A 13,066-nucleotide genomic window follows, 5' to 3' on the forward strand; every position below is an offset into this window, starting at 1 on the left:
ATCGCCAAATTCTTTGTACAGAGCATAGTAATACGGCATGGTGATCCAACTATTGTAATCACCGATCGCGGACCGGCCTTCACGGCAGAACTCATGGAATGCCTGCTGAACTTGACCCACACTGTTCACCGGAAAACTACTGCATATCACCCTCGAAGGAACGGCCTGACTGAACGCCTTAACAGAACTCTAGCTGACATGATATCTATGTATGTGGATGTCAAACACAAAAAGGGGGATGAAATTTTAGCATACGTTACCTTCGCCTATAACACGCTCTACAAGAGACTGCCAAGATTACCCTGTTTCAACTAGTTTACGATCATGTAGTTACCACAACACTGGACACTATATTACTTATACACCAGGATGACTACCCTTCTGATCTTGACGACTATATAGAGAGAGCGGAAGAGGCGCACAAATTTGCAAGGTACCGAATATGTCACCAACAACGAATCGATTCCGACCGCTACAACCGAGGAGACGTTAAACACAGTATGAAGTTGGTGAAAAAGTGCGGATATGGACCCCTGTATGATGATGAGGCCTGTCTGAGAAACTCATTTGTCGATATTTTGGTTTTGACAACGTTGTACAGCGACTCAGTGACCACGTTTATGAAGTTAAGCCTACAGGACATGGGCATTCCAAACGACGCAACCCCACCGAGCATGTACACATTGTGCGCAAGAAATCGTACTACCACCAATACGAAGACTAGCCACCCCTCTCGCTTGCTGCACAACCACTTCATTCTTTCAAATCTTCCGGGACAGAAAAGCTGCATACATTATCATCAAAAACATCGGGCGATGCCCCTTGAGAGGGGGGATAATGCCACAGGAAATTTTCATTGATACACGCAACGTGGACGTCGGGAACGGAGAGAAACGCGAACGGCACGACTACGAGCAATGAAGCCCACCGCAATGCACGAGCCGGACCTGCATGCGCACGGTACTCAACCAAACAGCCAACGCGCGTGAAGAAGAGAAGGAAAGTGCTCGAGGCAGAAGCTCACGAGGACTACCGACCTTCGGATCTTCTTGATTGCTGTGCGTCGTTTACTTTGGGCTTAAGTTCATCCCTAATAAACCGCGTAGACAGCACATCGTTGTTTTGAGGCTGCTACATTTGTTACAATACACTCTTACAGTGCGGCCACGCTTGATTGCAGCCTTCCCATCTGCTCGCTAAGATTGGCTGCTATTTTTCTGGGTGCGTCAAAGACTTCTTTCATATCTGACAAGGTCGTTATGTTGGCTTCCACGTGTTCTGCCAAGACTGCCCTTTTTTTGTGTTTCTCGAGTTTTCAGCCACAGGGACATCAACTGGCTGAGGCGATGGCTGTGAAGACTGCGTGCTGGTTTGCTTAGTGAAAATATTTTTATTTTCTTTAACTTGGCTGATAGCCTCTCATTCGATTTTGTAAGCCTCGCAGTTTCTCGCTCTAGCTGTGCAATTTTATCATGCTCTGGCTGCTTCTGTCATTCCCTCTGCCACGCTGTTGCGAACTCGCTCAGCCCAGCTGCATTTTGGTGTAACTGCAGGCGTCATCCCCGGGTTGGAAGCCATGATCTAGAACTGAACACCAGGCAGCTGGCCATTCGGGTGCCGTCCAGGCTGATCCCAACCCTGATATTGACCTTGAGAACTCGAGATCCCCGTAAATGGGAGCGGGCTTTTGGTCTAGAAACTCTTCTGGAACGCAACCTCCCTGGGAACTAAAAACTCTAGGGTTAGAAGCTCTTCTGGAAAGGGGGTCCCTGGAGTGGGGCCGTCTTTCCTATTCTTGTGTAGTGTGGATGCTCCAAGTTCCGTAGGCTGGAATAAGCTGCTTGACGTTGATGTGATGTCTGGACTCGATGTGATTGATGCGTCCCGGACTTCTGCGGCTGCTCGCAATCTTTCCCAACGTTTGTGTTTGACAACCTATTGGGCTATGAACCTGTTCTTGCACTCCTTGTCTGCTGTGGAATGGTGACCGTCGCACAGCCTGCATCTTGGACTGCACTGGTGCAACTTAACTGGGTTTTCGATCTCGCAACCTCTGCAGATGGTTTCAGCTGGGTTCGGACAGACGTCAGACCGATATCCCAGCTTCCCACAGACGAAACACATGTCAATGTTCTTGCGGTAAAAGGAGCACTGCGAAGTGAAGGTCCATATCTCACGAATCTCGGCACTTTGTGTCCTCCGGACGCTATGATTATTGTCCCAGTGTACTTGTTTCTCTTGGCCTGCAGCGCGAGCGGGTTGTTCGCATTCAAAATCTTTCGAGTCACAGTGTGCTGAGTATCGCTTACGGGGATCCCGCGAGTCACTCCTTTACAAGTATCATGGCTTGCCATGGCGTACGCGCTAACCTCAAAAACTTCGCCTCCAATGCCAATTACTTGACCTTGAAGTATCCTGAAGCTCTGTCTTGGTCCGGAGTGCTTGCCACCATAATGTTCTGGTGCAAGTTTGAACAGATCAATGATGTCCTGCATGGCGTCTTCCTCTTTGATGCCGGCCGCCAGTACTATCGCATCTGCCACGGCTCCAGTGCCAATTCTCGAGATATCTAATCTTCCACGTGGTCGTAGCACAATTTTGCTAAGTTTCTTGGGCAGTGGCAGCATGCGTCACGCTCGCACGAATGTATGCTTGGTGTCATGCTTACTAAGACTGGCTGGAGAATCTCCCCTAACGCCAGCCTTGGTCGAGCCCTTGGTTGCGGAACGCTAACCATGGCTAGCTTATTCCTCGAGCGTCTCATTTCGGCTTCCTTCCAACCCATATCTTCCACGCGATCGTCTGCAGAGATGTCCTCTCCATCTACTTGGTATTCCATTCTCAGTTGCAGGTCCTGGAACGCGCAGAGCGTTGAGTCACGTTGGCACCGGGACGGCGCATCGGCGGCAATCGGCTCCTTGGTTAGGCTGAAACCCTCCGGTAATGTGTCCGTGTAAAAATGTCCCAAAAATGGTTTAAAAGTCCACTCACCAGCACAAAGGTGGTATATGCTGATTTCTTGAAAACTTAGGCTCACGATGTGACTGCCAAATTGGTGACAAATTTGTGGATACCAAAGAAAAGCATTCTTGGAAGCAGGGGCCGATCTTCGCGCGTCTGCACTGGTCGCCACCTAGAGCGTCTCCTTCAAAGAATAGGGTCCACAGACATTTGACTGTCGTCCATGCGCACAAGAAAGGACGCCAGAGACTGTCTCTGGGTGTCATACAACAGATATTTGCACAGGATGTGCGGTAGCGTCTCTTCGCAATGACAGGCATCGCAGAGAGCGTTGTCGGCTATTCTTATGACAAATGAATAAGATATTCTAAATGCCACCCCTAACCATAAGCGATGAAGAAGGGTGCCTTCTCTTCGGTCGAACCCAGTGGGAATGCGGAGAGCCATCAAGAGGACAGGTAGTGTTTGTGCAGCACTGAATAAAGGTACATGACATGCTAACATTAATCCACGGCACTTTTCATAAGTATCCTTAAATTGACGAGTGCTTGTTATGATGGCTTTGTTATCGTGGGAAGAAGGCTGCCAATCCCGTATTTCCAGTAGTTTTAGAAGCCTGCTCGGCAAGCTTCTGTTGCTGGCGGTTTGTCGGCTGGTGGGTGACCACGTATACACCAGTATTTCCAATGTGTGCACTTATGCGCTCAACATTCAAGGTTGCCTCTCTGGTAATTTCAACGATGCTCATTAGATGGCGCACCACCCCCGAAGGCGCCGGTTTAGATGGCCCGCGCGCTCACCTCCTCGAATTGGTTTTGAAGAAAGGGAAATGAAGAGAAACGTCTGGCGTCGTTACTGTCTCTCACTCAAAAGGTCAACTCAACAACACAACTACGGGCAAACAGTATATTAACTCTTTGACTAAGGTGATGGGTAGTGGGGGAGAGAAAGAAATGTGTGAGAGGATGGTGTCAGCGCTGCTTAGTCTTTCCTAACGATAGCGCGCGCTGCCTTCGAGCAGTGAGCAGAGAAAAAAAGGTTACAGCTTTGCCAAAAAAGCGAAGCAATGAACGCAATAGCAACAAATTGAAAGGCCACACGCAGAACGGAAAGCAGATCGGAACATGTCCCGCGTTCCTCACGCACAAATGACGCACAAAACATACGCACAGGTACGAATGTACGCGAATACCCGTCTCATTTGTTACTTTGTTGTGCCTGAAAAGCGCGCGCTTTTCGCAAACGGAGACTTCAATGATTGCAGTGACATTTATGAACCCGGTAACTACAGCAGAATCGTTCTAGGTAAAGCCCGAGGTAAGCCATCGTGTACAACTTTCCCCTCTTCGCCGCCGCGAATTGAGGGCGCGTGAGGGAGCGTCGCTCCCTTTCTCTAAGCCGGGCAAAATACGCGTAGGGGATTAGAGCGGGCGCCGCCGGGCGATGTGGCGACGCGCACTCATTGCATCATCTTGCTGGTAATGCTGAAAACATAATTCTTCCCCCCCCCCCCCTCCCTGAGATGCTCCTGAGCAGCGGTAAGTGGTAGATATAAGTAGCTTGCTGTTTGAACGGTGAAGGATGTTTCGCAGTGGCTCAGTGGTTAACGCCTCGCTTTCACGACGCATAGGTCCCACGTTCGATCTCATGCACGGGAGTGTTTTTCTAGTGTTCTTTTCCTTTCTTGCGTTTTCATATATATAGAGACGTATACATATACGGTGCATGACAGCGGCGCTGAGGCTGACGTCGATGCCAACGCTGGCGGTAAAATCCAGCCGATAGTGTCCGTATCATTGCTATGGCAATGAACAACAAAAACACCAGGCTGGCTAGGAGGGCGAAGGTCGTCACTTCGTGAGCACGGCAGTGCGCGACAAGTTACTACGAAAAGTGTTACGCATGATTACCGATGTCCTCCCAAGCTCCCTTACTTGCTTGTTTTCAACTCCGGTGAAGAAAGCCTGATAGCTGCTCGTCTGTCAATTATGAGCGGTGCACATTTGACTCACGGCAGCGGCCAGTATGACATAAAGGGGCAGGTGGTTATTTGGTCTTATAATTTAACTAACACTGTACAGCGCCGGTCGCAAAACATGCCCAACAAGCTGTCTTCAAAGTGCACACCATGCGCCGGCTTGTTCACAAGCCTTCCTACAGAAATGGTTTCGCCAACAAACCCCCCATGCCCCTTCAAGTAAGCTTTTGTAACATCATTCACTTGGTGGATATAGCGCTGATTTTATTTGTTTATTTGACCTTCTACCTTTCCTTCTTTCATCATGCCTATTTTTTTGAAATTCTCGCGGTACTCGTTTTATCACCCATCAGGTAATTGTGTGCCGTGGCGAATAAAGGGGCTTAGCTGTTCTTAATAGAAGCAGAAGATCAAGACTCTATCGATGCAAAAGAGAATGATCAGAGCTCATGCTGGTTCATGATGGCGCTCAGTTTTGTTTCCCACAGGCAAAAACAGTGAGCTTATTCACGAGGAACTACTTCCCTTTCTACACAACACCATCTTAACAGTGCGCGATCAACGCACATATAAGCACAAAATATTATTATGCCTTAAGGTTAAGTGACTCGCTCTCTGGATTTCATGCCGACCGGTCGTGCCCCCGCAATCTCCGACGATAGCGTAGATCTGGCCGACTGGCTCGTCCTACGCCATCTCCTGATGCCGACAAGAGCTCCCGCTGAGTGGTGCCCCAGCCTCGAATTCTTGCGGCCGTGCCAATCATTCTTATCTTCTGCTTGCTTTTCCGTATGTGGCTGCGCCTGCACCTCTCTCTGTTCCTGCTCCTATCTTTACCTCTATACTTTGATTCCTCCCTATGTTTGTAACCCCTCCTTACCCAATCCCTCGTGAGCAACGGCTGAAGTGTCCTTCCCCTGAGAGACAGCTACAGGACTCACTTTTATTTCATTTTCATTTAAGAATCACTTCCCCCCTTGAGGGTAAGGCTACGCCGTAATAAGAAACAAAGTTTCACTCCTAAAGATGTAAACTGCTGTATGGGTGTTATTGCCCATTAGTTCTATATGTGAGAAAGAGAAAGAAGGAAAATGACAAAATAAGAGGCAAACTTATTAGCAATATATATGATACATTACGTGGATAAGTTTGAAAAATGAGCAATGACACCGTGATAGTTAAATGCTGTTAGGCAGTAAGGTGTGCGATGCTGCCCAAACATACGGACATGGATAGCTAAACATAGCCATTAAATCAGATAGTGATGCTTGTTCTTTCTTTGTTGATACTCGAAACGGAATATGACATGCTATCTAGATTCTTCGATTCACTGGAGATTGGCGGCAACATCCAGGGGCCGAATTCACAAAGCTTTCTCTTTGGCTACGCATTTTCTTAGCCCAAAATTCTCTTACCTCAAGGGATTACTATAGCGCGGGTATGAATTTAACTTATTCGGCACTTAAGAGGGCAAGGAGAAAACACGATAGCCGATGAAACGACAAAGAAAGAAAGAAGTGTGTGCCCATAATATCAAGGTAGCACGCAAAGCGTCTAGCATTGAGAGTTTACGATAATAGCCAATGATTTGCTGCATCTAAGTTTTGGTTCCTCAAGCGTCTGCTACAGCGCTTACGGGATGCCGCGTACGTTGTAATAGACGTTTTGGTGGGCTGTGCAAAGCCAAGCACTCGCCTTTAATCAACGACTGTAGCTAAAAAGTAATTGCTTGATGGCCTTAAGCCACCGAGCAATCCATGCACTATCTCGCCAAGTACAAGTAAACAACACTCCAGGTGCACCACATAAATGAAACCACACATAAATCGATGCATGCAATGTTTGAAAATGTGCTTCGAATGTCTTCCCCTATTTAGCGCGACCAGTTACCTTACATTTCATTGAAGCTGCGCTAATACTTAACTAACTCGGTGCAATCTAGCACGGTATAGTGGTGAACGTAAGGGTGTTTAGTACCTATAGTCAAAGGTAGCCTTTGTTACAATTTTCTTATTACAAGACACATTAGCGACTTTGGTGCTTGCAGACGAATTGTGCGGAAATAGATAACAGCAGTAATCAAATGAAATTGTGAGCGCAATTTCGCTGGTTCCATGCACCGCAGCATTTTTATAAAGACGGAATGCAAGAACGTGCACACGCTTACGCTTAGGTATAGTTCTACGTAAAATGAGGGAGACTCGTCGGAAGGTGTCTCAGTGCTAATGCTTTTCACAAAACACGGTGCAAATATTTCGTCCAGCGTTATTTGAGTGCGCAAACAAGGCAAGGGACGTGTATGCGAGTCTTGACGTCGAGAGACGTTATCATACGTGCGAAAAGAATGAAAAAAGAGAGAGAGAGACTCTCGTTTCGGCTTCGCAAAAGCTTGAAATTGATAGATAATAAAGACAATTTTCTGGCCCAGCAAACGTCAAGGAAAGTCTCCGAAAAGCAGCGTCAGATGCTCGGAGAGCATAAAAAAGTGGAGTACGCGTTATATGGGAGTGACAGCCACTCAGAAAGCGAGATGAAGTGTGACTGTCCTTAGATGTGAGAATCAATGCGAATTAGGAGAGTTGAGTTAATGAGCCAAAACTTTCCTAAATAACGATAATGGAAGCAAACTGAGCATTCATCTAGTGAAAGTGACACTAGTGACAGTGAACTATTAATAGTTGATTAGCGGTGTCACAGGGCGATATATATTTTTATTTTCTTATTTATATTTGGCAAACTATGAGAAGGTAGCCTACGTTAGAGCCGGCTATCCCGACGTCATGACAGTAATGTACAAGAATAAATAGCGCATGGTTATACAGTCACACGTGGCGGTTTCTGTCTTCTAGTAACCTTGGGCAAACGCATTCTAACTATTTTTTATATTTTTGACAAAGTTTCACCGGACGTTTTTGCATTTGGCTTCGTTCGAAAGAATGACGATATATCAGCAATAGGGCGAATGCAAGCACTGCTGCAGTGGATGAGCGGTCAAAGCGCTGAACTACAATATATGAGGTACTTGGTTCGATTCGCAGAATCACAGAGCACTTTTCTTTTTCAAGAGGTTGCCCGGCCTGACATTATGCGTGGTGGCGGGTACTAATTTTTTCAGAAGTAGGCTTTCGCACTTGCTTCTTTCACTTCCCTTTACCCAAAAGCGCTGTACTGTGCTCCTTCAAAAATTAAATAATTCAGGGTTCATAATTTTCTCTTCCATCCTCTTTTATCGCAAAAGTGTCCAGTGCTGAAATACCAATATCATACCTGGTATGTTACTTTTCACGTGTTTGGATATTCGACCAGCAATTAGTCTTCACGGTGTTTTAAAGAAAATCTGCACATGCAGTGAGCTAACTGCTTACAGCCAAGTTGACTGCCTTTGTAGGGACACGCTTTCGTGCTAATTTGGTGAGCATCATCACATGCAGCAAGACCAAAGAGCACGGACAGTTAGAGCTGACGCAAACAGAGTGATTAGTTTGTGTTTTCTTTCCCGCTATTTGTCATGCTGCACGCTTCAGTGTAATGTCGCTGTCAATGGTTAAAATGAACTATAGCAGTTAATCGAGTTCTGCTGAGAGGGTCCCCTATTGTCCAGAATGGAACAGAACAGTGGCAATTTGATTTGTGTGATAAATAGATACCCTGCTTTTGGTTACTAGAATCAATTTCTAAACTGAAGTTTATTTTTTATTAACAACAGTTCCAGTGAAGATGAAAGGTGCATGGACAAAATTCGTGTATTCAGCTTGACTAGGTTTGTGACCCTAATTGTAATTGCGAACCGGTATCACAGTATGCATAAATATCACCCACATATACAACCACGGATGATAGTTTGCTTATTCTGAAAAAATTGAAAGGTGGAAATTGATATGTTCAACCAACGCTATGTGTATGAGATATGCCATGTAGTGTAGCTATGCTATAAACTAATCTTCGCAGGTTCGTTCCATTTTACCCAAATTCTCGCCCATGACTGTAGGTTGGCAAACGAAACAAATTCTTCGAACACACATATTCTGTGTAAGGTTACATTTATTTTTATGCAGTACAAAACAACTTGAAGTGTATAATGGCTCAAAAGAGAAATAACTAAAAACAAATTCAGCCACATTTTACCAAACTTACTCCCCAATGATAAACGGATTCTCATTAAAAGATACATACATACATACATACATACATACATACATACATACATACATACATACATACATACATGCACACATACATACATACATACATACATACACGCACACACACATATACATATGTACACCCATACATACATACATAAACTTAGGTGTAATTATTAAAACGAATGGCTATAAAACAACAATTCTAATACACTCATTTTGAATATACTACAGAAATTAACTTACGAGAGAAATCCACCGGCACTGTTATGTCTGAACACGGTGTTTCTCGAACCATCTTGCAAAAGCTTGATAAATAGTTTTCCGCTTCAACCCAGTGACAAGCAGTTTTTATAAAAAAACACAAGAATAAAGCCCTTGACAATGTCATGCTAAAGAGAAGGGCTGTGCATCAATATTTTGTACATGTCTGCAATATCACTCTGTTTACTAACATATATAGCTTGGCTCATTTACAACCCACTAACAAAGCATGTTAGGACACTTGGGCTGAAAGTTTGCGCAGCGCGAGTATATTATACACAATACATGAATAATACAATTATAAGCTACTAAGCTCCTTGGTGCAAACAGTATTTATATTTACACCTATAGGTGCCATTTCGTTTCCCCAAAACACTTCTCAAAAGTAGAATCAACAATATTTAGCTAAAAGTTTCCATTCTGGCGCGTCGTGGTAGCTCAACGGTGGAAGTGACACTTTCGGCCAAGAAAAGAAAGACCAAGTATTTTTACAGTTCGTGAATTCACCCCATGCTAACATTGAGGCAGCTGGTAGGAGTGCTTTTGGAGAGAGGAAACCACCACATTCCCACCAGTTGTGGTCTTGGGTAGCTACTTCCCTTGGACAAAAATGATGAAAAACACTCCTCAAGAAGACTACAAAAGTTTGCACATCAACCCAGTTCCCATACAGCTGTCTATTAGACTGCTTGAAAAATATTGAGTTTAGTGGTGGGCAAAGACTGTACACTATGAGAGGTGATGCTCCAGTGCACTGCATTTATGTCTTCGTGCTGGCTTCAACTGCGATGTTGCTCAGCACTTATGTGTGAAATGGCAACTAATACTATACCACTGCAAAGTCATTATGTGTCATTTGCATGAAACAGGGACCACAATAAAAGAACATAACAACATTTGCTTTCACAAAGTTAAAAAAAATGTAAATAAATTTTCACAGAGTTTTCACAGTTCATCTGAAGATAGTAATATCAGTTGTAAACACATTCTTACTTCCACTAACAAACTATTTTAAGATGCCAGATTCAATATTGGAGTATACCAGCACTTTTGTAGGGCTAAACAATTGTACAGGCACCTAGAAAAACACAAGTGAATGCATGCTATAGCTACATATAAAAATAAATACTTTTATTTCTAGTCTGAGTAGAGCTGCATAGATGATACGTCACTTGCATTACATGATGAACAAACCTACCCGAGCAAAGTATACATTTCAAAAGTTACACTTACACAGTAGATAAGTAGACTGTTGAAGGACGGACAGGCAGTGGGATAATACCCAAGCACTAAATTCTACTGTTAAGATATACTAGGAGTAGTGATCATCCTCTTCCTTCCAAATAAAATAATCCACCTAGATTCACTTCCCAGAGCTTATACACTCATGGCATCATTGGTGCTATATAAATGAGTGTACACTGAAGGATTACATCGACTAAGTACATGATTACTGCATCCATGGCTTTACTTCTTGTACTACAAAGAATGCAAACACAGTTACCATCGGCGAACATGGATACTGTGATTTCTGGCATGTATATGTAGAGGCACGCAGGCACCTAACACACATGTTAAAAACTTCAGCTCAAAAATACTTGCCCACTAACACTACAGCAGCCTTTAAATTGTTGTCATAGTATTGGTATCTTCCATGCAAAATTTAAATAATTTCGAATGCAAGCAAAGGAACTGCTGAATAATGCACTGCTAAGAAGTTAAGCAGCAGCTGCTCCTGTCATAACAATGTGCTCTCTCTGCTGTTGTAAACTTTGAGCAGGAGAACAGTCACTGGCAGTCCCTTTATACTAGTTGGTCTTCTGTGCTCTGTTCTTGATACACTGTACATGACCGTGGAGCACCGACCCCTTGTTACTGCTGGAACTTAGAAAAATACAGATCATTGTTACAACCATGCTACATGCAAGAGTGTATAGTTGTCAATTATGTGCTCATATTTACAGATATTGTATTTTCAGAAGCCAATGACAAGCCTCAAAACACACACACAAACAGTGAAGACTGAAAATATATTTATTATATTACAAGAGCAAAACTACAATGTTATAGATGAAGGCATGAAACTTCTGACAGGCATAAAAAAGCCATTAGAGTTTCTTCTATTTCGACTTTACACTAGGTGCGAGAAGTAGACCACAAATAAGTCACTAAGAAACACAAGTTAGACTGCATTACAACACAACAGCCAATGTTCATAACTTTAAGGCTGTCTAACATATCCAGCTCACCATACCGCATATAGGAGCAAATGGGCAGTCTAGAAGACACAAAGAACTTGTGGATTATGAGTGTGCTTGTTGCTGACATCTATCATTCTAAATGAAGAAAACCTTTCGAAAATGCACTTCAGCAGGGGAAATAACCATACGCAACAAACACAACAGGCTCCTACAGGTGCCACCAACACTCATCATTATTGTTGATACCAGTGTCTTGCCGGATGGATATGCTGCGTCCTGCACAGAAAACCAAAGGAGTGCTCCATGACTTGGATTGCATGTGTGCTAGCTGCATCGCTCTGCTGCGGAAATAGGCCAGCCACAGACAGAGAATCGAGAAGCTATGACTTTGAAACACACTGAACGTCACCTTTAGAAATCAACAATGCATACTTAGGTCAGGTACAATTTGTAGAAAAATATATATCACTATGCCATTGTGGTGAACATGTTCAGCTGAAACACAAGCAACAGCACTGAGAGAGAAAAAGCTACATTAGGTAAAAGACGCAGTTACTGGCCCTATGTCATCTGAGGCTTCTTCAATAAGTCTTTCTCCTTGCAACTTGCGAACAGCCAGGCAATTTTCACCCACTTGCTATTTCCTTCCAGAGCACTTGATCCACAGAGGGAGTCACAAGCTCGAGAGCTCAATAAGGAATCAAAGTATTTGTGCTCATTTCAAAGCACAAGCTTTTGAGTCTCAGATTATTGCAGTTTCATTCATAAGCTGCAGGCTTTCAGCTTTCAACATTCTCAATTATCTTGCAATTTAGTTCTATAAATGTTGAATGAGAATTATGTGTAAGAATATTACAGGTATCCACCGAAAGCAACCATGCTTGGGTTTTAAATTTGTGCACAGTAAGTGGTGTTCACGTAATCGTATGTATTAATGAAAAACTTACATTGCAGCCAGCCGTTAGGCCGTTTTGTGCCCTCGAAGCTCGCAAGCAGATCGCAGTACTTCCATATGAGGCTGCCATGCATGCTTCCACGCCACATCCGCTGAATGATAACAGTCCCAGCAGTGACATAGGCTTGCACAGTTAGGGAGATCGTGTCCTTCCTATTTTTGTACAGGTGCTCCAAGTAATGATGAGGATCGATGTGCCAGAATGTGCAACCGATGCATCACAAGACCTTAACAAACCAATCTCTGCGATCTGTGAAGAGTCAAAAACGAGATATTTAAAAACAATCTTTAAAAGCACTCACTTCTAATACTTATTTGAGAAAGCTATCACTTCGTTAAAGTGACTTAAATCTGCTATAATCACATTGAAATAAACGGTAGCCTCATGTAAAATTTACGTACCGCCATATATATGTCCTACTGAAGTATAGTGGTACCACAGTGGTAATCGTCTATAGAACTAATTTTCCAAAATAACATAAATTTTTTAAGTGCAACCTGGCTCCTGAAAAATAAATTCATATTAACTTTCCAACTATCAAACGTGGTCAATCGACAGGCCCAA

Source organism: Rhipicephalus microplus, chromosome 3 (assembly GCF_043290135.1).
Source record: "Rhipicephalus microplus isolate Deutch F79 chromosome 3, USDA_Rmic, whole genome shotgun sequence".
NCBI lineage: Eukaryota > Metazoa > Arthropoda > Arachnida > Ixodida > Ixodidae > Rhipicephalus > Rhipicephalus microplus.